The sequence below is a fragment of the Falco punctatus genome (assembly GCF_963210335.1).
Source record: "Falco punctatus genome assembly, chromosome: 8".
Classification (NCBI taxonomy): Eukaryota; Metazoa; Chordata; class Aves; order Falconiformes; family Falconidae; genus Falco; species Falco punctatus.
The window spans coordinates 49,502,773-49,529,824 of NC_137588.1; the positions used below are offsets into that span (position 1 = coordinate 49,502,773).

Consider the following 27,052-nt stretch of genomic DNA (forward strand, 5'->3'; position numbering starts at 1 on the left):
AAAAAAACAACCACACTAACTTTCAGAAAAAATGTAAACTGTAAACCCCCCTGTAAAATACTAGTTATAAAGCAAAAGATTTTTAAAAGTATTTTGGTTCTTATCTTTTCCAGTTTTTAACTACCGAAAGGGCAACACAACCTGCCCACTCCAGGACGTAAAAGATAATCTCTAGATGCATCGTTCCATATGCCTCTCATTTTCCCTCCTCCCCGCTGCAAACGTAGACACTCAAACAATGAGATCGCTGTCATTTAATTTTTACACCGCTAAAACTAGCAGATAAGAACAGACCATGTCCTCTCTACCTAATTCCCAAAGAAAGAAAAGACATGATAGCCTTGGATAGTATTCCTCAAAACTTTTGGATCAAGACATTTTTTCCTCCAGGTATCTTCATTGCAAGATGGTTAATTTAAAGTACTCTTAGATGTCACCACTTCGTAGGCCACTTATTACCTCCTCTGTCCATTTATTCTTTCCTTTCTCAGTACATAATACTTGATGCTACCTGTTGGTTCCCACACTTTCTTCAGAATTTTTGTTATCCTCGAAAGAAATATCGCCCAACATGCCCATAGCCTCAGCAATTGATTTATTTTTTACCTGGTCAACAAAACAATCCAGGCAGAGCCACAACTACTCGTAAGATGACTTGGAAAAACCATAGGTTTCTCCTTGCATTATAAAATCGAACAACAAGAAATAATGGGGAAGAAATGATTGGTCATGCTGCCAAAGAAATTTGAACAGCTGATACCACCCACTCAAAAAATACTGAATCTCCACAGGCTGGAGGTGGGAACAGAAAAGCAAACCATCAACACTAGAGACAAATATTTCACAAATACATACAAAACCCTGTAAAGACAAGTTAATGCTCTCTACTGTTACACATGTAACTTTAAAGCAATTTTCTTTTAACATCGAGAGTATTTAACACTGCCAGCTTTATCTATTGCTTTCACTGAATTTAAATTAATGGTACTTATTTTTGGCTAAAAAAGAAGCTTGATGAACAGCACTACTTAACTGCTGAGGTCTATCTCCCTGGAAATGAATAGGCATAATTGTATTTCAGGCCAACAGCTTTCCATAAAGCATCAATTATTTAAATAAGACAAAGAATTCGATACACATTGTACATTAGTATCATGTAAAATCTTTAAGGACAGAATCATGGCATGAGATAGTCTAAGAATATGAATCAATGTGAAAAAATACCAGTGCTTTTAATTCACAAATGAAAAAGCTGAAATACAGATAACCTCACTAATTAGGGGTTGGAATGCAGTCTTTACTTTCATAATCTCCTTATTTTCACTATTATGGTTACTTTCTTTTGTATAGTCCTTTCAACCTATGCCTCGATGCAAATTACACTTCTATTACACAGCTTCTGCTTTGGTAATTCTGTGCCATTTACAGTATTTGCTTAAAATTGCTAATTCTTTTATACCTTCCCTGTTTGTATATCGCTATTTCAGCAACTGCTGAATTTGGAACAGAAACATTCATAAGAGTAGCATCAGTTTAAACTGAGATACAAACACTGATAATCTACCAAGAAAAAGAACATTAAGTAATTTGTGAGAGCTAAAATCCGCCCCAATCAGGCTCATGCAAAAACTGGCAACCGGCTGCGTGGGATCAGCTTTAATCCTCAAGAAAGACCATCTTGTATAGGATTTTGAAAGTGATTATGCGGAGCTGTCAGCTAACCGAAAGACCCATGGCCACTCCCAGCTAAAGTTAGGAAGTATTTTGACTTCGAAAGCCAAACTAATTGGAGCACAGAGTGCTCCTGCCGAGACCCCAGGAGGACTCCTGGCCCTCCTTGGTCTGCTGCCCTCATCTCCTCCATGCAGCAGGTTGTAGGGAAGAGACAAAAGATCATGCAAAAACGACTTCAGGAGGAGACTAAAGTGCAGAGTTCTTCAGACTCACAGGAGATTTAAAACCATTTGATTTTCTTTCTCCTCTTACTGTAAAAAAACATGCAGCAGTGTTACAATTACTGTTTGCAGTTTCTCTTTTGGCCTGTTTCACACGTGAGGTGCAAAGAAAGATGAAACAGTTTAGCTATGATTCAATAAAAAACCCACCAAAAAATAATTCCACTTAGTGAATTAATTAACAAACAAAAACATGTTTCATTATAGGGTTTTTCAGTAAACTACTTGTTACCAAGACTGGCTAAAAATGCAGTCTGATAAATTAAAATGTCTCTTTAAATTCTAACAAATAATTATTCACCTTGATGTGCCTTTCGGTAAGAAGACAGGTGAGAAATATTTTTATACATCTACAAGAATTTGCAAATAAGTGAAACCAAGCAAGAAAAGAAGCAAAAAATAGATGGGATGGAGTTGTTCCTTTCAGACTTCTCTTACCATAACAAATAATACCAGATTATTTAAAGATAATCCTGGCAGATACTACGCAACCAGCATGAAAATAGACTACACTATTTCTCAAAAGAGAAGGCATGTCCCATGTACCGGCCTGTCACTGACACTAAACATCCTGGAGCCTGAGAGACTCTGTCTCTCTTCTAATTTATCAGCACCTAATGATGAGAGATGAGTATTTTGTACATAGCAGGAAGAACAGGAGAATACCTTTCTAGTAGCTGCAAAACCATCCATTTCCTTCCCAGCTGTACCGCAAATTTATGACAAAAATTGCCATCAAACGGTCAACTCATCAGTGAAGAGGATAAATAAGAATTAATTTTGTACTGAAAATAAAGTAAAAAGGGTAATTTTGCCAGTTACATTTTTGGTAATCGTACAGGATGCGGGTGCAGGGGCACTAGCAGGGCCGCTGGGGCCTGTGAGGAGAGGCTGATGCTGCCCCACACCAGGCAGGGCTACCCCCCCGCAGGTGCCCCACCACTGCCCGCTCTGCACGTGTCTGTCACACTTCCCAGCGTTAGGGAAAATGAGGCACTTGGTAAGATCCAAAAATTCCTGCGGGTCCCTACTGGTACAAACACCACACTCAGGCCACAGTCCATGTTGCCATTGAAATTTCAGCTAATACACACAGTGTGAGTAACCACAGTAACAGTGTGCCTAATGAGAGTACAAAGAGGGTTAATTAAATGTAAAGAAAGGCTGTAAATTACTTTGAGTGCCACTGAAGTAACCGAGACAAAAATCCATAAATTTACTATACACTGCAAGATCTGATCCTTATAGAGTAATCTGCCAGTACTATCAAGATGGTATCTACAAGGAGTCAAATACGTAAAAACTTTGAGAGGGGATTTGGCACACTTCATGCTGTTGCGTGTCTTGGCCTAGTTAATGATTAATTAATGAGTTGTGTTTCTTAGAGTTTATAGATTACACATGCAGTAATGACAGCAATGGAATATCACGGCTGCAACCATATAAAACCCAGGGAGCTGCAAAATCTATACAGCACAGACAATATGTGTTTTGTCTGGTCGGTACATACTTTATGTTGTAGTCCAGTATTAGTATTTTTTAATCACTAGACTGGAGGCTAGCCAAGTGACACCCATCCACAAGAAGGTGGGGAAGTAGGATCCAGGGAGCTGCAGCCCTGTGAGCCCAACCTCAGTGCCAGGGAAGGTTCGGGAGCAGGTCACCCTGAGGGCCATCACACGGCACGTGCAGGACACCCAGGGGATCAGGCCCAGCCAGTGCGGGGTTATGAAAGACGGGTCCTGCTTGACAAACCTGATCTCCTCCTATGACAAGATATGCCTTTTCTTTGCCTCCTCCTGCCACAGTTTTAGTCTTCAACAGTTCTTTAAATGTGGCTCAGCGTATTGCCATGTAAGCATGTAGTGCCAGCACATGGGGCCGGGGTGTGTGCATATGGCAGGAATGAGCACGTAGGAATGTCCTGGTCAGGTGCTCACGACTGATAGCGGAACTGTAGCAGAAGACAACATGCAACCACTTATATAAGATGAGCCTCCTCCTGAACTCTGTTTCATTGATTTCACCCCAGCAGAAAATAAATAAATAAATAAATAAATAAAAATAAAATCCCAAAACAAACCAGCAGTCTTAAAAACACCACCATGCTTGGCTTCACAAGATTTAACTTGTTCTTACATAACATCTGATCAAAATACTGGATAAAGCAAGCATTCTAAGGAAAAGATATTGTCACACGACCACGCAAAGGCCAGGACAAATTCAAGTTCAAGATTTTAGTTTTGCCTATTGAGCCTTTTGCTTTTCTTCCCCACCCCGCATCCCCCAGTTTTTTGGCAACTTGAGTAATAGCACTGTAATAGAGCCCATGTTTCAATAAAGACAGAGAGATGCTTGCAAAGAGTCCACTTGCAAGTAAAACTGGTACACAGCATTTAAAAAAAATGAAGAAATCTAGTACTTAATATCAACTCACACTGAACATACAGTGCAAACTTTATATTCAATGTACAGCATTATAATCCTCAAAAAACTTTATATAAGTAATGCCTTATAAAATACCAAACATTCCAAAAAAATCAGGGAATATCTAGAGTTTGTATACATTTGATATCTAACAGAGATGCCAATTACTGAAAGTGATATTGATCAAAACCTAACACCCTTGACAAATAAAACTTTCAAGACATGTTCTTCCTCATCCTGACATTGATACATATAATGGAAATTAGGTTTATGAGCTTTAGGCCAAACTTGAAAGAAAAAATAAGTTTTTTTTCTTCCTATTAGCCAGCAAAAGATATGAGAGAGTGGTAATTAGTAAATGGAAATTGACTGAATTTAGGGTAATGAATAATAATAATAAAGCTTTTAACAGTCATGAAATTATAAACACAAGATTTTCAATGTTACAGCTGTAGAACAAAAAAAGAAATGAAATTACAAAAAAGAAATTACAGATTTCTCAAGTATGAAAGTTCTGTACCACTTGATAATTGACATCTTTCCAAACTTCTAGCTTAAAAAAATAATCCTTTTTTCTAATGAATATTAGTAATAGCTGAAGACAATGGTTTAAATTTTCAAGAGAAATACTGACTAAATTCAACATGAATGGGAACGCAGTCCTTGGTGGTAATAAAAAAGATCATGGCAAAAATCTAATAGCACTACTTCTAAGAGGCAGAGAATGAAATTTGCAGCTGAATCGTAGCAGAATACAAAACACAATACACCAGAGAAGTAACTTTGTTCACATCTTCAGAGACACAGCAACCTTAATGCAAATAAAAAGAAAAGCAGTAAAAACGAAAAATATACCAGCCTTTGTGACATATCTACTGAAATATGTATCCAGAAGAGCAAGGAGAAAGAATGTAGAAGCTCAAGCGAAGCAATATGGTCATCCAAAACACAAAGGAGACCATGATTCCACAAATTAATTAAAAATGCTACAATGGAGTAACACTAAAAGTTGGTGCTTAACAAGCAGCAGCTGTAGTACCATCCCTGCAGGAAGAAGCCTCTCCTAGCATACAAATCAGGAGAGCTGACACTAATAAAGCAAAATTATGCTTAGTGAAAAAAAAATAAAATATATCATTCACCACCACTGCTGGGTGTTTTATCCATAGTCTGTATCTAGTTACAAAACAGCGCTTTAGATAGATTACAACCCCCTGGATAAAAAACTTCAAAGATTCTGTCTTGTTGCAGGCTATTAGGAGTTCCTAAACCCACAAGGGGAAGAACCTGAAAGAAAAAGACCCCAAAAATCTAGAGGAGAAACTAAATCATATATTTTCCTGTGAATTTAAAAAACAAAACAAAACAAAACCTGAAAGGAAAGTTTATGAAATTTGTCAAGAACAGGACAGCATGTATTTAACACCTACAAATTATACTTCTTGTTTGCAAATAAAACAAAAGACTGGAAAAACATAGGTAAACAGAAAACATCTATCAGTGGTTTGAAGAGTGAGAAACAGACCAATTGTGAAGAATACATTAGTTTCACAAGAGGAAGAAAAAGGAGCTGGATGGAGAAGGCAAAGTGCCTGAGCGACCTTCATGGACGGCACGCTGGTGTGCAGCAGACCCCAAGAAACACTCTGGGCTGTGCCCACCACTGCCTGTGACTCCGTAAAGCCTCTATCTGTATGACCAACAACAAAAACGCTCTCTCTCGATTTAGTTTTGCTTTAGTTTTTCTTTTTAAAGTAGCTCAATTAAGCAAGACATTAATCAGTGTCACTCTAAAGTACAGACTACAGCATAAACCTGCGCTATTACTAAAAAGTGCAAAGTGTTAGTGTACACACATGCATGTACAAACACCACAGCTAACTGTGACTCAACCAAGTCCAATGGATTCCTTGAAGTGATACAAACAAACAATCAAGTAGATAATAACCAGAATAAAATAATCAGGAGCTTTGCTTGTAAGCATGAAAATAAATATAAGACTGTATTTACCTACTTTACACTGAGAGTTTTCAATTACAAAGGATAAAATAAAATGGAGAAAAGAATAAAGCTCACCATGAAAGTGCCAGAAGATCCCTAATTTTCAGAACTACTTGCAAAGCTTGAAAGATGGGCATCACAGTAGCCGGATTCAAACAACAACAGGCAGTTACTTAAGCAAAGCTGCAGACACCAGGGGAGGGGGAGAGGGAACAGAAGAAGTGAATAACCCTGTCAGGCCAGACACAGCTCACCTGAGGATGAAGGAAAGGAGAGCTACCAGAAAGTGAAGGGAATATCAGCAGGGGAAGGAATGTCTCTATCAGACATATAGTACTGTTAGGAGCAGCACCTGGCACATGGTTATGGCTGGTTCGACACCTTAAACAGAACTTCAGCCTTAAATTGCAACACACCCTGAAAAGGAAGTCCTGGCCTCTGCTTCTTTGCATTGCACCAGCTGCTAACGCAGAGGCACCTGAAGCAGCTTCAAGCATTAAGAAACATGGTTTTGGTGGAATGAAGGAAACTGCAACCATTCAAAGCACCATTACCAGGCACCACTAGAAGTACAAGTATAATTTGGTCTGGATATAAGCAAATCCTAGCATTCCAATAAATGAAGAACTATCCCAACAGTATTTTATGGAAAATCAATAGTAATTGCAATTCCAAGCACTGTCTTTGGATAAGATCTAGTAGTTACGTGCACGCTGAGATAACCAGTATATTGTCTTTTTAAAAGGGATGAATAAAGTAACTCCAGGAAAGCATCTCTCTCATTCAAACATAAATATATGCATATAAATAAATATATATGATTTTTTTTTTTCCAGAGGGATACATCCACCCACCCACAACCCTCTCTACACATGAAGCGCAGCTAAAGTGAGTTGTTGAAGGCATGTGTATTTGAAAGCCTGGTACCTAATCTTGCACAGGCATACATTCCTACAAACTGTCTAGACCACAATAACAAGAACATCACAATTCACAGCTCTCCTACATTAAATGGTCAAAATCCCAGTGTGCTTTGATCAGATCTGACGAGAATGAGCAACACAGCAGCGATCACCTTCCCCTGCCTGGGCAGCTAGGAGGAAGGCTCCCCCTCCCAAAGCCGCAGGGCAGCACCTCCTTGTCCCACCCCACGAACAGCCCTGAGAACAGCAATGCAGCAAACAGCGTGCAATGCACTTAATGTATTCCCCTTTGACAAAGTCATAGCACTCAGAGGAAAGGACGCCACAGAGAAAGCTGCAAGGTATGTTATCCCGACCTTCTTGACTCTTTCCATACAAGAACCAGGGGACATCAAACAGAACTAGCAGTAGTCTGGTTCAAAACATTATTATTTTTTTTTCTTTCTTTCCTCCTCCTTAAAAAAGGCAGTTCTTTACACAGTAAATGCACGCTCGCTGGAGGATGCTGGAGAGGCCACAGGTTTACAAGGGTTTAAGCAAAGGCAAGAAAGATCCACAGAAAGAGAACCCCACTGAGGTTTCCCAAGCAGCTGAGACCACATCCTGCTCAGGAAGTCCCAGGACCAAAAGGGCTGAAAGCCTGGGAAAGAGTAAGTGGCATTTCAATTATGATTGCCTCTTTTACTGTCCCCAGGTATCCACTTACGGCCATCGATCTGCACCATTATGGCCTATATTCTATTTCTTGTTCCTTTTAGTGTCTCTCTCTCACTAGACGGAGCCAGAAAAGAATAATTTGGCTTGATACCTACAAGCTCATCTTGATAATGCCTTTTGCACTGGCAAATGAAGACAAGAAGTTATATTTTCACCTTTCCCCAGACTATTAATCCAACCCCAGAACATTAAGTCAGTGCATCAAACTATGTATTGCCTTATTTATTTATACCCACAACAAGGTATGACTTAGACGCACAGAATCAAGCCACAGAACAAAAAAAAACAAACAAAAAAGGCATTATGAGATGCTAATCTCCTTCAGCAAACACCACGTTAACAACAACAACAACAAAAAAACAACCAAAAAAACCCCCACAAACCCACAACAAATTACAGATAGCAAATGTTATTTCACAAAGTGTCACAATCACCATACATTTTCAAAAACTGTTTCACCTGTAAATATATCCTCTGCCACACACAGTACTAGTCACCCATTAATGGCCAGGGCTGCAGAAGTGCAACGTAGCACCTTCATGCTGATACATTGCTGCTAATGAGCATAAACCGCGCTTGGCTCTCGACAGAATTGTTAGGAAGTGCAGAAAACTAGAAGGAATTTTTCACTCCTCTATATTTTTCCATATTTAAAATATCTAAACATGGCCTGAGACTGTCTTCAATTCCCCCTTCCCAAAATGTGACCTGTGTTCTAACAAAACTACTGCAGCAAAAATTCCCCATCTTTAAGCAAGCACTGCTCTAATAAAACAGTGACATAAACCCACATGGTTGGTTAATTTGTGACACAAAATAGAAGGCCAACTGAGTGGCAAGCCGGAACTGTCATTTGAAATTAGGCCATACGACAACCTTAATGTGATTTGAAATTCAGATTTATATTAGGCCTCATTAAGCAGTTTTAGAGAAATTCATACATCTTCTTATTGGGTCTTTTTTTTTTTTTTTTAAACCTAATTACCTTTACAGAATGATGTACATAAATAAAAATACAATATTTCCGAATCATAAAATATTTTAATATTACAGTTTTTCGAGTCCTATCATCTCTCGGCTATGAAAGTGGAAAAGGCAAGAGCCTTCAAAGTTCATTAAAAAACCCAAACAACAAAATAATCATTAAAAAAATGTGGCATACAGATAAGATGTTGCTACCAAAATGATTTCAAAGTAAGCAGCACCAAATATTCAGAGAATTAAGAAGCAAGTTCCCAGTTGCCTTTTAGGTAGGAGTTATATTTATCATAAGACTGACACCAACTTACTTTCACAAACTGTAGGTAAAGACACATTTGCTTTTTTTATGCAGGTTCTGTTTATTATTTCTAGTTCTTGCCTCTTACAATACCTGTCAACTCCTTAGCTTAGGGCTTAAGCCAAGACCTTGATACATCACAGCAAGAAAACTCACATATCTATAAATGCTTATGGCTTATCAGTACTCCCTCATTAATGGAAAAAAATTCATTTGTTTATTAGTGCCTAAAAAGACACATGTACTTTCTTTACCAGCACAGGATTCACTGTGGTTTATTCATTTGCCGAAGATTTCTGCTTAGCATCTTTATATGGTAAACCATTACAGTCTAAATATTTATTTTTCTTTAAGTGTATTTACTGCTTCTTTTTTTTTTAATACACCTTTGGGAAAGTGCCAAAGTAATGCATAAGAAAACAACTTCATATTCACCAGAAGATTTGGTGCTGTGAGGTTAAGCAAAAAAAAACCCTTGCCAAACACAGTGTAATAATTCTGCTCCCAGCTTTCTATTGCCAGTGCTCGGCACTGAGAAAACAGGACAATTTTAAAACTTACAAACGTTTTCATTAAATACACATTGATAAAAAAATACTATGCATGCCTTCATTTCTACAAAACACAGAAAAGACCCAATGCAACAAACAAGCTTAAAGGCCTTAATTGAGAGTATTGGCATTCAGATATTGAATACTGGGATAGCACCTAAGTGAGCATAAATATACTTAGATAGGATTTTCAAGTATTAAAAGCTAAGACAGTGAATCTATACATAGCCACTGAATAAAGTAGAGCTTAAAAGAACGCTGACTGCTCCTGGCTTTGCTATCTTAAAACAATAATAGGTAACAAGTTTGAACAATTTCCCCTTTACAATGAATATGGTAACCTTCAGCAGCCATACATATGTAGGCCGGTCAACCTTCAGGTAGCAAACCTCTAGAAAACATAATTAGTAACTAAATCTCAGAGTACAGAATTTCAAATGACCTTCTGAAACATACATGGTTTAAAAAAGGATACCATGAATTGCACCTAGGCATTCAGTAATCCAAACCAAGTATTGCTGATGTAAAAAAAAAAATATGACACACAAAGTACAAAACTTTATAAACACAATGATTAACCATTCGTAACATGATAAAAAAAAATACCAGCATGGTACCTTATGTAGCTATGGCTGACAAATTCTGTCTGAATGTCAGCTGGGTTTAAGTTTTTAAAATATTTTCTACATTATCATGCTACTTGCAAAGAATCCTCAAGAAACCATCTTGAGGACAGACTGTCATCCAATTTTTATTCTCACATAGCGACGCTCTCAGATTTTTACACCTTTTCCTGCTTTTATCAGAAAAGCAAATGTTCACATGTAGGCTATTATTCCAAACTGTTTTTTCTCCAGTAAGAGCCTTTATTCGGTGACATTTACTCCTTAATACTATGGTGGTCAAATTACATTCAGGACACAATTGTGCACCATGCACTTTTCTATGTATTACAGCGTATGGGGAGAGGCTGAGAGGCATTCCGGTTAAACTCTGCTTGGCAGTGCATGTGGTTGAACGCTGGAAGAGGTTGCTCAGGGAAGTTGTGGTGTCTCCATCTGTGAAGACAGTCAGAACCCAACAGCCCAGAGTCCTGAGCAACCTGCTCAGGGTGACCCTGGTTGAGCAGGGAGCTGGACTAGACCTCCAGAGGGACTCTGGAAGCAGGATGAACTGGTAGGCCTCCAGAAATTCCTTTCAGCCTCATACATTCCATTATTATTTACATTTCAATATAATTTATATGCTGTAATTGTGTGATCTGTTTTTTTGTTGTTTTTTTTTTTAACCTAAAAATTTTCATTATGCATCTTCCTCTTCTTTACGCTCTGCTTAAAGGCCATCATTTCATACTGTCCTCAAGTGTAAGATCTAGAAATTTATTAAAGGAAGTTGCATACATGCCCTTAAAAAGAGTAAGGGGCTAAGCACACCTTTCCTGATCTGTGCTTGCTTTCTATCCAGTTAGTAATATCATTACCAGGTGGTAACCCTTTGTCATGGTTTAGCCCCGGCTGGTAATTAAGTCCCACGCAGCCACTGGCTTACTCCCCCCCTCACCCAGAGGGATGGGGAGGACAGTTGGAAGGGAACGTAAAACTCAAGGGTTGAGATAAGAAGAATTTAATTGTTGAAACAGAACAAAAATGAAAGAACAATAATGACAATGATGACAATAACAGTTATAATGAAAAGGGGAAGGGAAAGAGTAACATCCAGAGGGAAAGGAAGAAAGGAACACGTGGTGCATGCCACCACGGCCCACCGCCCGCTGACCAATGCCCAGCCAGCCCCCAGGCAACGACCTGCCCCCCCGGCAGACATACCAAGCATGGCATCCCATGGTGTGGAACACCTCTTTGGCTACTTTGGGTTAGCTGGCCTGGCTGTGTCCCCTCCCAGTTCCTCGTGCCCCTCCAGCCTTTTTGCTAGCGAGGCCTGAGGAACTGAAAAGTCTCACATCTAAAGCCCAAACACAGCACCCTACTAGCTCCTAAGGAGATAATGAACTCCATCCCAGCTGAAACCAGACACCATCGCACTCGATTTGCAAACAAGAGAGCAAGGTAGATGAAAAAACACCAGTTTAGAAAAAATAAATCTAGATTAGTCTAACAAAGACCAATCACTGGAACAAAGAGGAGGGAATAAAGACACACTTGTAACATCTGTTGATCCATTTCTACGAAATTTATCAGAGGGCAGTCATCTCTAAGGTATTAAATTCCCCTGAGCTCTGAGAAAAATCTGTCAGATAGTAACACAAGAGGCTTCAATTAGCATCACCCCTGAGAAGAGAAATCTGAGGCTAATAACTGCTTGCTAGCTGACCACTGCCACTTGGCGCCCGAGTCACCCAGGGCTAGGCAGAAGGGCTGCTGATGGTGACAGGGGGCAGGAGGAAACATGGAAGGTATTGCAAGAAGGTTTAAAGGATGGAAGAAAACAGGAACTGGCATTACTATAGGGGAAAAGGACAAGGGGAAGATCATAGGGAATATGAGCAGAGAGAAGCTGGTAATCCTTCTGGTGGGAGGGTTGCTGAGGGGATCCAGGATGAAGGACAGAAATCTGCAGGCAGTGAAGCTTCATTAGTTCCACTAATCACAGAACAATTTGTTTACAGGAAAGTATTTTGGTTTGTTTGTTGTTTGCCTTACAAGGATGAACAGGTGTCTTAATATATTCTGTATGTGGAGTAACAGAGGAACAGCCAATACTGAGAGGACTCTGTTCAGGCTCAATTTATAAATGGCAAAGTGATTCTGCATTCAACAGGAAGGATAAAAACGGTATCCTGCTGTTCACAGTGGGAGACAGAATTTAAATATCCTGTAATATAATTTGGTACATCACCACATGTCAGGCTTGACTTTCCTAATTTACACCACCAAGTTCTCATACAAGAATAAATCTTTTCGATTCAAGGCAGTAACTTCTGATTTACACCAGGGCAAGTGGAAGGGTATGAGGCCCTTCTTATCTTAATAAAATTTGTCACCTACTGTTAAATGCATTAATGGCAGACATAATCAAATGTTAGTATTGTATTACAAGATAACAATACCGGCACTGGATTGAAGGGGGAAATAGATTACTATTTGGTGTTAAGTCATTTACACCATCATTTACAAAAAACAGTTAATAGACTGCAGTGTTCTCCAATTTCACTTGCTTTTTAGTTAAAAGAATAAACCAAATCACGACTTAAAAGAAATCAGAAACCCTCACTTCGGTGAAAAAAAGTTTTTAAAGTATGGCTTTAACATACACTAGTATATTCCATTTCAGATGACACAAGGTCACTACAAAGGGATAACTTATTTTAGTAAAGTCACACTTGAACTAGATGGGGAGCATTTTTTCCTCCTTCAGTTCCTAAATTTTTCCACGGTACAATAGTGTTTGGCCACAGACACACAGTTTGCGGAAGACAATGTCAACGAAGCATCAAACACAATGCAGATACCCCTTGCCTAAATGATTCTCATCAGCATTTTTTGTAAAAAATACTCCAAGTGTAAGCAAAGACAGCCAACGCAGAGGTACTCAGACCACTGCGGCCAGCACCGTTCCCATCACCAAGCTGACGCACCTTCTGGTGACCCCCCTGATCACCCACCCGACCCAGTTCCAGGTGCCTTGGCTCCTGTTTTTTGTGTGTAACTGTTTTTAAACGTGAAACCACATTCAAAGAGGGCATACCGACTCCTGTAAAGACATCTAATTTAACTGTTGAAAATTATTTTCCTTTTTACATCAACAGGATGTGCATTAGGGGAAATTATAAAGGGGGGTTAAAATTTGCACCAAGAATTTAAATTTTGTTGGCTTTGCTCAGATGCTCTAATTCTGTGGATAGATGACAGGGAGATGAATGAACAGGAAAACAACAAAATATGTAGACCAATTCTAAGGAACACCAAGAGAACAGGTAGCACAAAATAGGAGATTAAATGTATAGCAACAGAGACTGCAGAAGAGATTCAGCATGGAAATTCAAGAAGAGAGCACGACAAAATCCATCCATGAAGTAAACCATTAGGCAGCTACATCCTTCCTCTTCTCCACACTGCGAGATGTACGTGCTGAAGGCTTTTATGCTGCTTTTGGCTGCCACAGCATTCCGAATGAGAAAGACAATGGGGCTAAACACAAATATACAGGAAAAAAGATGATGTTGAAGCAGGTTTTGTTAGAGAAATCAATGGAGAAAGGGGCAAAGAAGACATGTGACGTCAAATTCATGTCCAAGACGCAACTAGGAAAAAAGGAAGTCAGATATCATTCGAAGGGGGTGGAGGTAGAAAATAAAATCAACCATTCATGAAAGGCTTTCCATTTGGCTAAATTAGATTTCAGCCCTGAGCTTAACTAGGATGATGAAGTCAGATTTCTCCACATCATTTCTCCAGTCAGGAGATGGGTAGGTCATCCTTTATTTCTCCTTCTGGACCTTCTTTAGGTCTACAGATACCTATACATTTGAGAGCTGCTTTCTTTGATTCCCTTAAGCTTTGTGGCAATCTAGTTCTTCAGAAGCTCAGCAGGGGCAACTTGTCTGTCTTTGAGGAAGGACCAGCTTCAGCCAAAAAATATTAGTTGTGTGAAGCTGCAATAAACTCCCCTGCCTAGACCTGAGAAAGAACAAATTACTCCTAAGCTGCTCCATCTTTTCCTGCTCTTACCTTGCCATCTAGATCCTTCATGAGGAAAACAACACAGAGAAGACATGCTTTCTTTCCCTTAAAGATTATAAGCCAAAAATGTGTATTTTTTTAGGGCAAGGTGTTTCTCTAGTAGAGATGAACAGGACGGAAGTAGTAAGAAGGATCAGTAATGCCAAGAACCACAATTAAAACTTAATATTGATCTCAGGTTGCCCCCATAAATCTTACATTATTCTTACCATTACAATTAATTAGACATCTATAATAAAACAAACATCATCCTTTAAAGAGAAGGTGGAGAAATCAGCTTTCATGCTTGCTAACTGAAAGACCTGATAATGATACTAAGTATTAAGATGCATCCAGATCACTAAGTCTTTGTCTTCAAATCATTTTCATCATTAGCCAGTTACTTTGTATAGAATTTTTTGATGCATGTTAAAAAACATTTTATTCTCTTCACATTTATTGTAATACTCAAGCACTAGAAAAAACTAACTTTCAGTGTTTTGCTAAACCTAAGGCAGTTTTAGGATTATTAGGATCAATCTATCAATCTTCTAGTGTATTTTAATGTTATCAGTTAAAGGGTGTGGGGGGTGGATAATCAGCCTTAATAGGTCTAGCCAAAATACAACCACGCGCCAATAGTTGCAAGCTTTCTGGAACAGAAACTTACCACACCATTTCTAATGCTGCCGTATGACAAATCCATTTTTAAAAAATACAGTCCATTTCATAGCCATAAAACCAAGGTCAAACTTCTATGCATGGAACTAAAATGACCTTGAAATAATTAAAAGATGACCAGGTACCATTTGTTTTTCTGCTGTTTAGACACACACGTAACAAACCCACTCATTTTAGTTCTGCTTTTCTAGCAATAGGTGGCACCATCAAATACTATTTCCACGAATATCTGTTGTGCACCATATCATTCTATATTCAAGTGGAACATCTGCAGGGAAATGTGGCTAAAGTTATTTTCCTTTCTGCTGCCTCTAAGCAGAACAGAAATTACATTGTGCAGTAGTTTTGTTTTCTGTTTTAAACTGTAATAATGTGCAAACACATTTTGAAAAGTTAGACGCTCGAGATAAATAATGTCGTTACTGTTTTCACGAGTATGCTACTTCAGACAAGTGGCAAGCTGACAAACATGCTACATGCTCCAGCAATCTGTATGATAATATTAATATATATTTTTAAAATCAGTTTTCAAATAGGTATTCTTTCAGCACTTCCTGCTACCTCTTTGTGACCTGTTAAAACACAATATTACTATATTTCCCTTCAGTTTCCAATTTTTTCCAGATCTGTAGATAATATGCATGGCTGGCAAACAACACATCCTCTTAGCTTGCAGAATAAGCACTCTGCTACTCTCCCCTTTCTACTTGTTGACCACCTTTCTCTTTCTTTTATCTTCCAGACTCACCAGTTTATTCTCTGTTGCAAAGGCTGCCTGTGTGCTGCTATCTTTTCTTCTCCCACTAGTGGAATGCTGGCTCTGCAGTCCTGATTTTAGAAAGATTCTTAACAGCTGCAACACAGCGGCAGAACCCTGAGCTCAGTATTTACAAGGCTGATCATGTACGTAATATTGTTTTTGAGATTTGCCACTTCTCCAGTGTAATTTTTGAAGTCCCAACTCCAATATAACATGCTTCTCACCTAAGCTGTTTACATAAGGGATAAACTTCATCGGAAAGAAAAGTATACCAGACTATGTCTCTTTTGGATTTTAATTTCTTTTGTTTCAAAGTAAAACACACTGGAAGCCCAGAAACAACAACCCTTTGTCTCAAGGCAAGGCAAGAATTAAACACAAAAGGTGTTTTCTTAAGTCTTTTGGTTACTGTGGCAAAAGCATTAAATCAGTCTTAAAATTACTACAAGCCATTAGGCAACCTTCTACTCTTTCTCCACAGATCAGCCACATCCCTGCAATCTCACAGCGCTTTCTAATGCAAAGCATGCCCAGACTCCATTGACAGCGCACTGGCACTGACAAGACATGCTTCACTTTCCATTGTCCACTGTCCTTAGCCGTTCATTATCTTGACTGCTGTTCCTACAGAATAATGATACACTTGGCCTCTGCCTGTGACTAACACATTTTGCTACAGGGCTTCTTTTAACTGAAACACATAGCATATACTTTCTGTTTTAGAGCAACAGCCAAACATTTAGCAGAGAATTTATTTGCTTCCCCAACTGGTAGCAGGCAAAAAGTAAATTTGTTTTTAAGCAGGGGGTATGCAGCCCAAACAAAATAGCACCTCCCTCGCTGTACCAAACTTGGGGACTCTCACTGTGATCTAAGAAATACTGACTCCAAGTTCTGCTGTGCTGAAAAATGCCTTCTACTAAGAAACACTCAGATTTCAAAAATAACGACACATATATGAAATTGCCAGAAAGTTTTCCCACCTTAAAGAAAAAAAAAACACAACCTGCTGTAAAACTCTGTACCCACGTAACGATTTCAATTCTAAATAACCAGAATGGATTCTTTTAAGTACAGAATGATTTAGAGCTGAGCTTAGCCAAAAGCCAGCAATCAGCTCGTAACTACAGCAGATGTTTCCCCAGCTGAAGTCACTCAGTCTAAATCTCTTACCCAGTGACAAGAAACCAGACATCTAAGACTCAGGAACTGTCATATTTGGGTTCTTAGTGATAGGGAATTACTACCAGACATGTTGTCAGGCAGGAAACTGTCACACATTTAAATCAGACAATAGCTTTGGATAAAAAAAGTTCCACCCCCCTCCCCCCACCCCCCCAAAAAAAAAAAAAAAAAAAAAAAAAGGGGCAGTGGGTTTTGGTTTAAAAGCTTCATTAGAAAAAGTCTGAACTGCAGAAATACTCATTTTTTTCAGTTCCAGTTGAACAAAGGAAAACAAACAGGCAAGACATCCCACTCCACTATGTGGCTAACAGAGCAGCAGCAGCCAACACGTGCAGAAAAAAAACAACCGACAACTCCATATAGCATCTTGATGCACTGGGCAGAAATTGTTATTTTTAATCAAGATAAAATTACTAACTTCTGACATTAACCACATGAATTTTCATTTCAATGAGTTCTCAGCTACACTGCGCACATGTCAGCAATAAATCCTACTAATAAATACATTCACCATTAGAGTTCCAGTTTATATCTTCACATTACTGCCCTGTATGTGTTTAACATATTCTAAGCCATTCTGGTTGCCCTGGCCGGCAATACCTCAAGACAGGTTCATTTAGTGCCAGAAGCAAAATAACCTTGGCATAACCGTATAAGCACAGGAAACCTATGCCAGCAGCACCCAGCGTGCAGCTGCGGAAAGGTGAGCAGCACTTGGTCAGCAAGTGGGGTGGAGGTGGCCAATGGGCAGAAGATAACAGCCATCCCGGTGCCACCGGACCCATTCTGGCCCAGGAGAAAAGAAAGGCTGGGCTGGATCTGCAGGAGATGTGTACTGACACCCGCTGTGGCTCCAGCTCCTCCGAGAGCTCTCCAGCCTGGACGTTTCAAACGCAGCAGCCACCAGAGCCCACACGGTGTCACGCAGCTCGGGCTTGCTTGAGTAACATTTGGAATGCTTTGCACTGTTCTTGGATAGTTGACCTAGTTGTTGTACATAAACACACACTGGGTTGAAGGCTGGAAACTTCCCTGGTATCTCAGTCTCAGAAAGCTCCCATCGCAGTGACCCCCCCCACCCCTAACAACAACAGCTACCACATCTCCTACCCCGCCGACTCGCGGTGCTGTGCAAAGTTAGGTGGAGCCGTGACTCAAAGCCAAGGAAGCGATGCCTCAGAGTAGGGTACTCTCATTTATTATGAGGAACACAGTAAGTTACGATTGAAAAGGCAGGTTTCTGCTGTGCCAGAGAAGAACCATTACAGGAGACATCAACAGGTGTGCTCTACAATAATTTTTAAATTGTCGTCTTGATTTATATATCAGATGAGTGTGAGCAGCATTACACATCCTGAATGATTACATTTGTTTGCATGTAGATCATCAAGGTTTAGCTGCTCAGGGCAGCAAATGTTGCATTGATCATTGCTGCAAAGCTGGCTAATCCAGATATCTCCTCAAAAACCCACAGACTAAAAAGACATACATTATTTTCATTGAGCAATTAAAATGAAATTTTATTTATGAAAGTTTGGGTTACTCCAATCTGCTTTAAAAAAAAAAAACAACTAGGAGTAGACTGCATAAGCAATAGCCTTTTAGAGGACCTTTGAAAATAAGCTACTAGTAAATCTTCCCTGCATGTGGAACAATATTAAATTTCAGCTCTGCCTCTAGCATAATTAAGTACCCACAACAGCATAAAACCTTCATTAAATTATGGTGTTTGGAGTGAAATGTAAATTTGTCTTCAGATATGAGGTTGATATTTCAACCCTTTCAGAGCCTGAATATCATTATGGGGGGCGGGGGGGAAGGGAAGGAAGCCACAGAATAAGCAAAACAGTTACCGAGCACTCCTCTTCGCTGGGTACTGCATAATCAGCAAAGATAACAATTAAATGCTCACGTCTCTGCCACCTCCCTCCAAGGAAGAAAATTAAACAAACAAACAAACTAAGGATACTTTTTAACTGCTGTGTCACTAGAAACAATGATTACTTTTTCTTACGGCATTCACATGGAAGTTATTTTTTTTTCCCCATCAACAACAGCCCTCTTCATGGGAAACAAAAACAAAATGAACACCACCACCACCACCCTTTCTAAAATAAAAGAGCAACACAAAGGCCTGATTATGCACACACTCCAAATCTCTAGTGCTTCGGTCACTGTTTACAAGAGCTGCCAGGAGAGTGAAGTACAGTACTGGCTGCACTTCACCAATGGGAACTGTTGCCACCATCTCCTCAATCCTGCTGCCACGGAGGACGTCAGCTGCTCCATGGAGATCCTCCTCATCTGTTCATGGTGCCTTCAGAGAGCCTCACCTCTGCATCCGTCCACATCCTCGAGCAGAGATCAGACTTATGCATGTATTTATTTAACGCTGGATGATCAACCCTGGCCAGCATGTGCCCAAGGCATCACCGAATCTACACTTGCATGAGGTCATTTGTCCCTAAGAGCAAGATGCAGTCTGCTGAAGTAAAACATCCATCTTTCTATACATAATACAAAGTTCCTGACCTGAATATCTTGTGGTCACATTTGGGACTTGCTTAAATACATAAAAAATATTAAGTGCATGAGTTTAACACCACATAAAATTACAGGAAATTTGAAACGTAGTATCTCATGAATGAACATACAAGAATAATTCTTTTTTGATAATGAACCAGTCAAAACTGACCTTAAGAAGGACCAAGCTAGTTTTAACGTGTTCTATACTTTAAATAAATCAATAAAGATGACACTGGTTTATACCAAAATTGTCATCACTCTTAAGATTACATTCCAAAATCATTTCATTTGCATGTATACCTCCTGACTATCAGGCAAAATGCAGAGAATATCTGACATTCAATTTTTTTTGGAAGGCCAGTATAGAAAGGAAGCATCAACGATGACATTTTAAGCATATATTTGGGAGAAGGGAGGGGGGGGGGAGAGAGAGAGAGTAAGCGCCTTGTATGTCAGTTCCTCATTTTTTTCTTCTTTCAAGTGCTTAACAAATGAACTTATCTGCAGAAATATGAGATACTAAAATATTTGTCAATATTCCATTTTTTCGAAACATTAGGATTGAAAAAAATGCTTCTGAAATACACATAATACAGTATATGTTCTTCAGACAACAAAAACCTATTTTATAGAAAAATATTTCACCAAGGTAGGAACAATAGTAGTGATTTTTTTTTTTAAGGAAAAAAACCCCACAAGACACAAAACCTAGAAGTACCATAGACTGCACACTCTCCTTCCTCAGAATATTCAGAATTGTAACTTAAGCCTCAAATTCTCCTTCAGTTTTAATGGCCAGAAAACCAACCTCATGTATTTTTCCAGCTTATAAAAAAAAAAAAAAATCATTAAAATTTATATTTAGAATTTTCTCCTACAGCACCCCTGTATTTCTGATATGCAGATGTGGGGCAATAAAGCACTTCAGAAAGCCCAATATGAACATCATTGTAAAACAATTACTGTCAGTTTAAGAACTTTGAGATTCCATATATTACAGGGGCTTAGGAAGATAAGAATATCTATGAATCTACCTTATCCCTTCAGCTACTTACAGTGTAAATTAGAACACAATTAGGTAGCTTTCTGGTTTGTTTACATATCATATCGTGTTTGAAGCCTCAAAAGATGTTTCACAACAATCAGTGTTTTGGAATATAAATCTTCATCTACTGAAATCTAGAAAGTGTGTACATTAAAAACAAGTTTGTACTATTAACTCAGGATAATAATTACTTTTCTGTATTTATCTCCCAATGCTACTACAGCCAAAAAAGAAAAAAAAACTGAAGCACTCATTTAAAGACATTCTCTTTATAATGAGAACAACAATAAAAGCCATTAGAGGGTACACAGCTAGAGGAAAAAGCTTTTCCTTTAGGTCAAATATATCAGTACTAGCTTGTAATAATCAAAACAGAAAGATTATTCCTTTAAAATCCTTTAATTCTTGATACCCACAGTTCTAATCCTCAAGTCATTGTTGAAGGCCACTTTAATGTCTGTGTTACACTGTTTAAATTTTGGTGTCAAGACTTCTTTTTCCCAATACTAAACCGCTCATGCTTCACTTTCATAATTTATGTCATTTTAGAAGCCCGTAATTTAATTAAAACCCTGTAAAACTAAGCAGGTTTGACTTCATTTTCTATATGCAAAGGAAGAGAAGCGCATTACTTGGATATTTTGTTTGAACAGCTCATTTCAAAATTTATTATAGGTTACTATCATACCGAGAATAATAAAGATATATTTTTAATTACTTTTGCTCACAAGAACGGGCTAATACATATTCCATCAATATTATGATCCCCTTGGATGGAGAGAAGCTAAATGCTAACCCAAACAGATTTTAAAGCTATAATTACTTGGTAAACAAGGGAATCATACTAAATAATTATACATTGAGTTCATATTAAATTAAACTAAAAGAAGTTTTTAAGATCCTCTGGTTTGTATTTTTTCCTCTTTTGCTCCTGTCTGCTGCAGTGTCATTGAGCATATCATTACTGAGTGACATTGCTCTCCAAACGTGTTTTACGCAAAGCAGGCAGACTTTGCACAGCGCACTGTACTGCCTTACTTCTCTCTCCGGTGATGAAGCACAGATAAAGGTACAATGCCACTTCATGTACACCATATTAAACAGCAAAAAGTTGCTTCGATGATGCAGTGCCCAACTAAAAAGCAACAAACCAGGAGGTCACCTGGGCAAGGTCATGCAGAAAGATTAGAAATAATCTGCTTTGAAAATATTATTGGGGCTTTTTGTTATGATGTCTGTAAAAAGGCTCTCTGGGTGGCTGAATGCTAAACACTGCTATCTGTAACATTAAAAAAAAAAGCAATATAAAAAGGAAATAAAGTAAAAATTTCTGGCTCTTTTGCCCACTCAGCCATTAAAAAAAAACAACCTAACTTTTCATTTACAAGGACTGATGACCTCCCCTACAAAATTCAGTATTTCATCATTAGCAAGAAAGGATCTCCTTACAACCACACTAGAATAGAGCACTGCAAACACAATACTACTTAAGCTTCTCAGAACAGTGTTTCTAAGATACAGGCTGTGAAGACTAACAATGTCAGTAGAACACTTACCTTTTCTCTTCTGAGCATTCCTCCCCAATCCTAAACCACATCAATAGTGAGCTTTGCTAAACCTACAGATATTGCTGTTGAAGGTCTTGATACATCATGCCCCTGGTTCACATGAAATCACCTGGTAACATCATAGAGGTGGTATTTATCACTCGTGTTGGCAAGAATTTACCAAGTTTCCAGAAAAGGAAAAGACTCATTTGTTCTGAACGCACAATAATGAACATAACTAAGGGTGTTGCTTTTTGGACCTGCCCCGAAACTTCCCAAGGTACTTAAAAGCTTTTCCAACAAGTGCACTGGACTTACACAAGACGGTTGCAATGTTACCAAGCCATCTAGCCTGTGAAAAATATGCACATGGCAGGCCATACCATGGTGCAGTACAGGGTAATCACACTCCTCCAAATACTTTACTTACAAGGTAAGAACTGGTAGTGGTAATGATGCTTTTTAAGCTGCTACAAAATTCTGTGATTGTAGAATGATGTTACACGTTCGTATTCTGTTGCAGATTTTTAATCTTTAATTAGACTAGAGAATGGCAAAGATGAATCACACCTTATCAAAAAAAAGAAAAGAAAAAAATTAAAATCAAACCTTGCCATTAAGCTCCTTTCGCATGCTTAGCATACAGAACATTTTGTACAAAAAAAAGTACAGTGATAGACGCTGGTTTAATCCATTCTGTAGCTCTAAAACACTTGCTAAAAAAATTTGAAATCCTGATTTTAAATGAGTTTGGTTATCCAGCCCGATACCACCACCAAAACCGGTCCCACAGCCTCCCACACCCTCAGGACCTGATCCTAACACAGGCGCTGCCTCAGTCAATCATAGCACACATGGCCAAATCTTTCCTCAAGTCGTTAACCATATCAGATAGTTATTCCAGCAGATATAAAGCTGTGTAACCTCTCCTTGCAGCGCTCGCCTGACTGAAACGTCACAGTCACAGCTCTGCTTCTCCCTTCTTTGGTGCACCACCCACAGAACACGGTGCCCACCTCTGAAAGGCCAAATTCAGCCAAAGCCATCAGGCAGCTCTCCATTTACCTCTAACTCAAAGAAAATAAGGATTTGCAGCTTTTCCCAATTTTACCTCATCACATAGAGGGATTTATAGCGACAACTACTACCAATAATGATTTTTCCACACGGCCTTTCCTCTCATAATGTCAAAACCTGGCATTCTGAAAGGAGCTGGCTTCCCCCAACTTGGTGCGCAATGCAGCCGAAATTGCTTTGTGTCTCAAAATAATAAGACCATGCCCTGAGAATATGCAATTAACAACCAAGTACTGCTTCAGGGAAAAGCTAAATTAAAATATGAGCCTGTTAATGCTTATATAGACTACCTAAAGCTTTTGTTTAACCCTGAAGTAAAGTAGTAGTGAGAAACTAAGGAGTTTCTTTCCTTCCTAAAATTTCACAATTTGACCTTCTATCTGACAACAGAAGGGCCAAGCTGGTGAAGCACCATCTAGCTATACAAGTAAGGGGTAAAGGGAGAAAGCTATTTCCAGAGTAATCCATCCCAGAATACTCTAAGGGATCACATTCAAAATACAAGAATGCATTGTGTCGAGATCTGCAGGGATGTGTGCTGGATCTAGTGCAACAAACACCTTGACTGAGAAGCTGCAGCGAGGGGCCAGACCAAACAGCCTCCCAAGGGCCCCTCCCAAGTAAATTATTCTGTCATTTTACAGACTCAAGTCTGGAGTATCTAAATCTACAAAAAAAAGCCCCATAAAGATGAGAAAGTAGTGTGCTACTGGACAGGTTTCAAATTAAAATTCAGCCTGACATATGGGCAAAATGTTTCTGAAAAAAAGAATCCACAACAGTGAGAAAGAGGGCAGGATTTTTCCTTTATGCAAAAATACTCAACTGCACACAAACAGATAAGAAACAAGTAATCCTGCAATAAAAAAAGCTGTTGGCTGTGGCAGATCACAAGCTGCACATGAATCAATATCGTGATGTTCCTCACTCTCTAAATATATATTATGTTTATATTTATATAGGGCTGTATAAACAAGAAAATAGACTCAGAAATAATCTTTCCAACTCTGCTCAGTTGCAGTCCTGCACAGAGTCCTGCGGCACTGCGCTTCAAGAAGGAGGAAAGCCAGACACGGTCCAGAAGAGTGCCACAAGGATAACCAAAGAAAACATGACCTACATAAAAGCAGACTGAAAAAAAAAAAATCTAGATTGTTTAGTTTAAAGGGGAATTGATACAGCGGAGGAAGGGGATGGGACAAGACAACACGCTTTCAGCTGCTTAGAATACAAAAACAAAAAGGAAAGCAAGAGTTTTATTCATACTCATGTAGTTATTAATATCGCAACAGTAAGAAATTGAACTGCACAAACCGAAGTGACCGCTGAGATTATGAAACACTTTCTAACGATAGAGACTGACTTGGGCAGGTGGGGTAGAGGTTTCACGGATTTCACCATCGTTGGAGGCCTGTAAGAATGGTTTAGCCAAATACCTGATAAGAATGACATTAAGGAGACTGTATCCTGTCTGCAGGCAAGAAACGAGCCAGAGTCCCTCTTAAAGTCATCTCCAAACCTATTTTTATATGATCCTATCATTTCTGCTTGGCTGGAGGTTGCAACGTTATCTAACATTGTGTGACACTGTTATAACTGCAAACGTTATTTGCCTTTGCTTGCAGCTCCCTGCCCTTCAAATCCTGACCTCCAACGGTGGGTCGCGTGCCTGCGACGCCATTCAGGCATGCCCTCAATCACCCAGTGGTGGTCCTCGTGCGGAGAGAGGTTAACGAGTAAAGTCCAACATAAAGCCCGCTGAAGCCACATCCTAAAGCTCAGGGAAGGGTGCTGGCTGGTAACACACGATCCTGTGCATTCCTGGCTCAGCCCTGATCTGCAGAATAGTCAAATGCCCACGCTCAGCGTGAGGGTTTTACGCTGTCTCAAAGCGTTCTACGGGCGTGCGTGTGGCAGGGGGTTGGAAGGTTTATCACATTCATCTCTCAGTTATGAAGAGAATCATGCAGAGACTGAATCTTTTATAGCCTTTATTAAAATATTTCTAAAAACCTGATTATTCTCCTTTTTTCCCTTAATTCCTGCAATGATTTGCATTGAAATGGTGGGGGTTTTGGTTTTGACAAGATTCATCTCGGTCCGAACCAGTTCAGTTATACGTATACCTGGTTAAGAATTCGGTCTGCTCCAAACCATCAGACCGCCTCATGTGAGGTCTGGTGTCTCACAGAATCATATTATTCCATGATGGTGTCTTTAGGTTTAAAAAAATTACTGTATCAGTAAAATGTATGTATTGTTTCCCACTGACGCTAATGAAGTATTTAGCTTTCATCAGTAGAAAAATGTATGATTTATTAATTCTTTTCAAAACCATTACAATTTTAACTCCATGGCAGTAATTCAAAGTTAACTTCCCCACACCCTTGATGTGGGAAGAGTGGAACACGAAGGCAGCTGTGTGCCAGCAGAGCGCTATATTCTCTTCGACATTCAACCACGTATTTTTGCAACAGTAAACACAACAGCACTGGGTGTGAATCACTGTTTTGTTTGTTTCTGCTTTATTTCTGGTTTTCAAGTACTCATGAGTGAAATACTGTGCTCAGCCTTTCAGGCATTATGTAAATGCCAACATAAGAGACAGTTCACCAGTTCGGACTGTGACACCAGTTAGGACATGTGCCACAGCTCTCCTGTGCAAAGTCATTTGCTTTCTTCATCTGGGGTCTCCAGGTGTAAAACAAAGAAATTCCTCCTTCTTACTACTCCCGCTGTGTGTCTTATTTTCAGATGTTCAGGTGTGTTTGACCTTCAAGCCCCTAGTTTGGGCGTGAATTTCACAAATTTCTCAAAATACACTCCAAACACCTCCACGCTGCTATGTTAGGCAGAAGCACTCCGGGAAAGATTTACTCAATGCTCTTTACTGGAATACCACAAAAAAGAACTCTTCTCAAAGATAGAATTCCCAGTATCCTATTTCCAAGATTTTCTCTCTTTTTGCCTTAATTCACACAAAAGAACCAAGCACATTCTTCTGGCCTCTCCTACCCAGTTTACACCTTCATCTTACAGCTGGTGCCTTGTTCTTACCAACTTCTATGTGCCGAGTTCCCCTACCTTAAAGACAAACTCACATATTTTTACATGCCTGGGTTAATATTCACAGGCCTCACATCATATGACTTACCAAGTGAGTCAGCATAATAATCACATGCCCGAGCCTGGATCCAGATAAAAGATCTTATTCAGCGAGAGCAGAAAATTCCTACTTGGCTCTGCTTTTTCATGGCTCTATTACAGTCTCACGCTATGCAACTCCAGTTTTCCTGAGGGATGTATTTTTTTGCTGTTCTTCCGAACATAATACTAATCTCATCATGTATTTGTCATGTCACTTATGGCTTCCAATACTTTTTTGTACATCTCTGCATTCTACAGAAAACAAAGCGCATTTTTTAGTATTGTACGCTTCACTTAAATGCTACTAAGGTAGCACACCTGCACAGTATTCCACCTGTGGTTTTCAGCAGTGGGACACCCTCGTTCTGCTAATAGTCTTGCAAGGCAGGGACACCATTTTGCTTTGCATAGCAGCTCAATTCATCACATTTAATGGAAATTTACTTATACCAAAGATTAAAATTAACTCCCAAGAAAAATAGAACACATCTCACCCTGCCACTCCCTCCTCCTTCCACAAACACCACCGCCACACACATACTCTCTGAAGAG

At 39.2% G+C, this 27,052-nt stretch overlaps 1 protein-coding gene across 16 annotated transcripts in view; it reads right to left on the reverse strand.

Moving 5' to 3' along the window:
- The window catches only part of TENM2 (teneurin transmembrane protein 2), a 1,028,597-nt gene that overhangs the window by 640,430 nt on the left and 361,115 nt on the right, over positions 1 to 27,052 (reverse strand). The gene's annotated exons all lie outside the window — the stretch shown is intronic.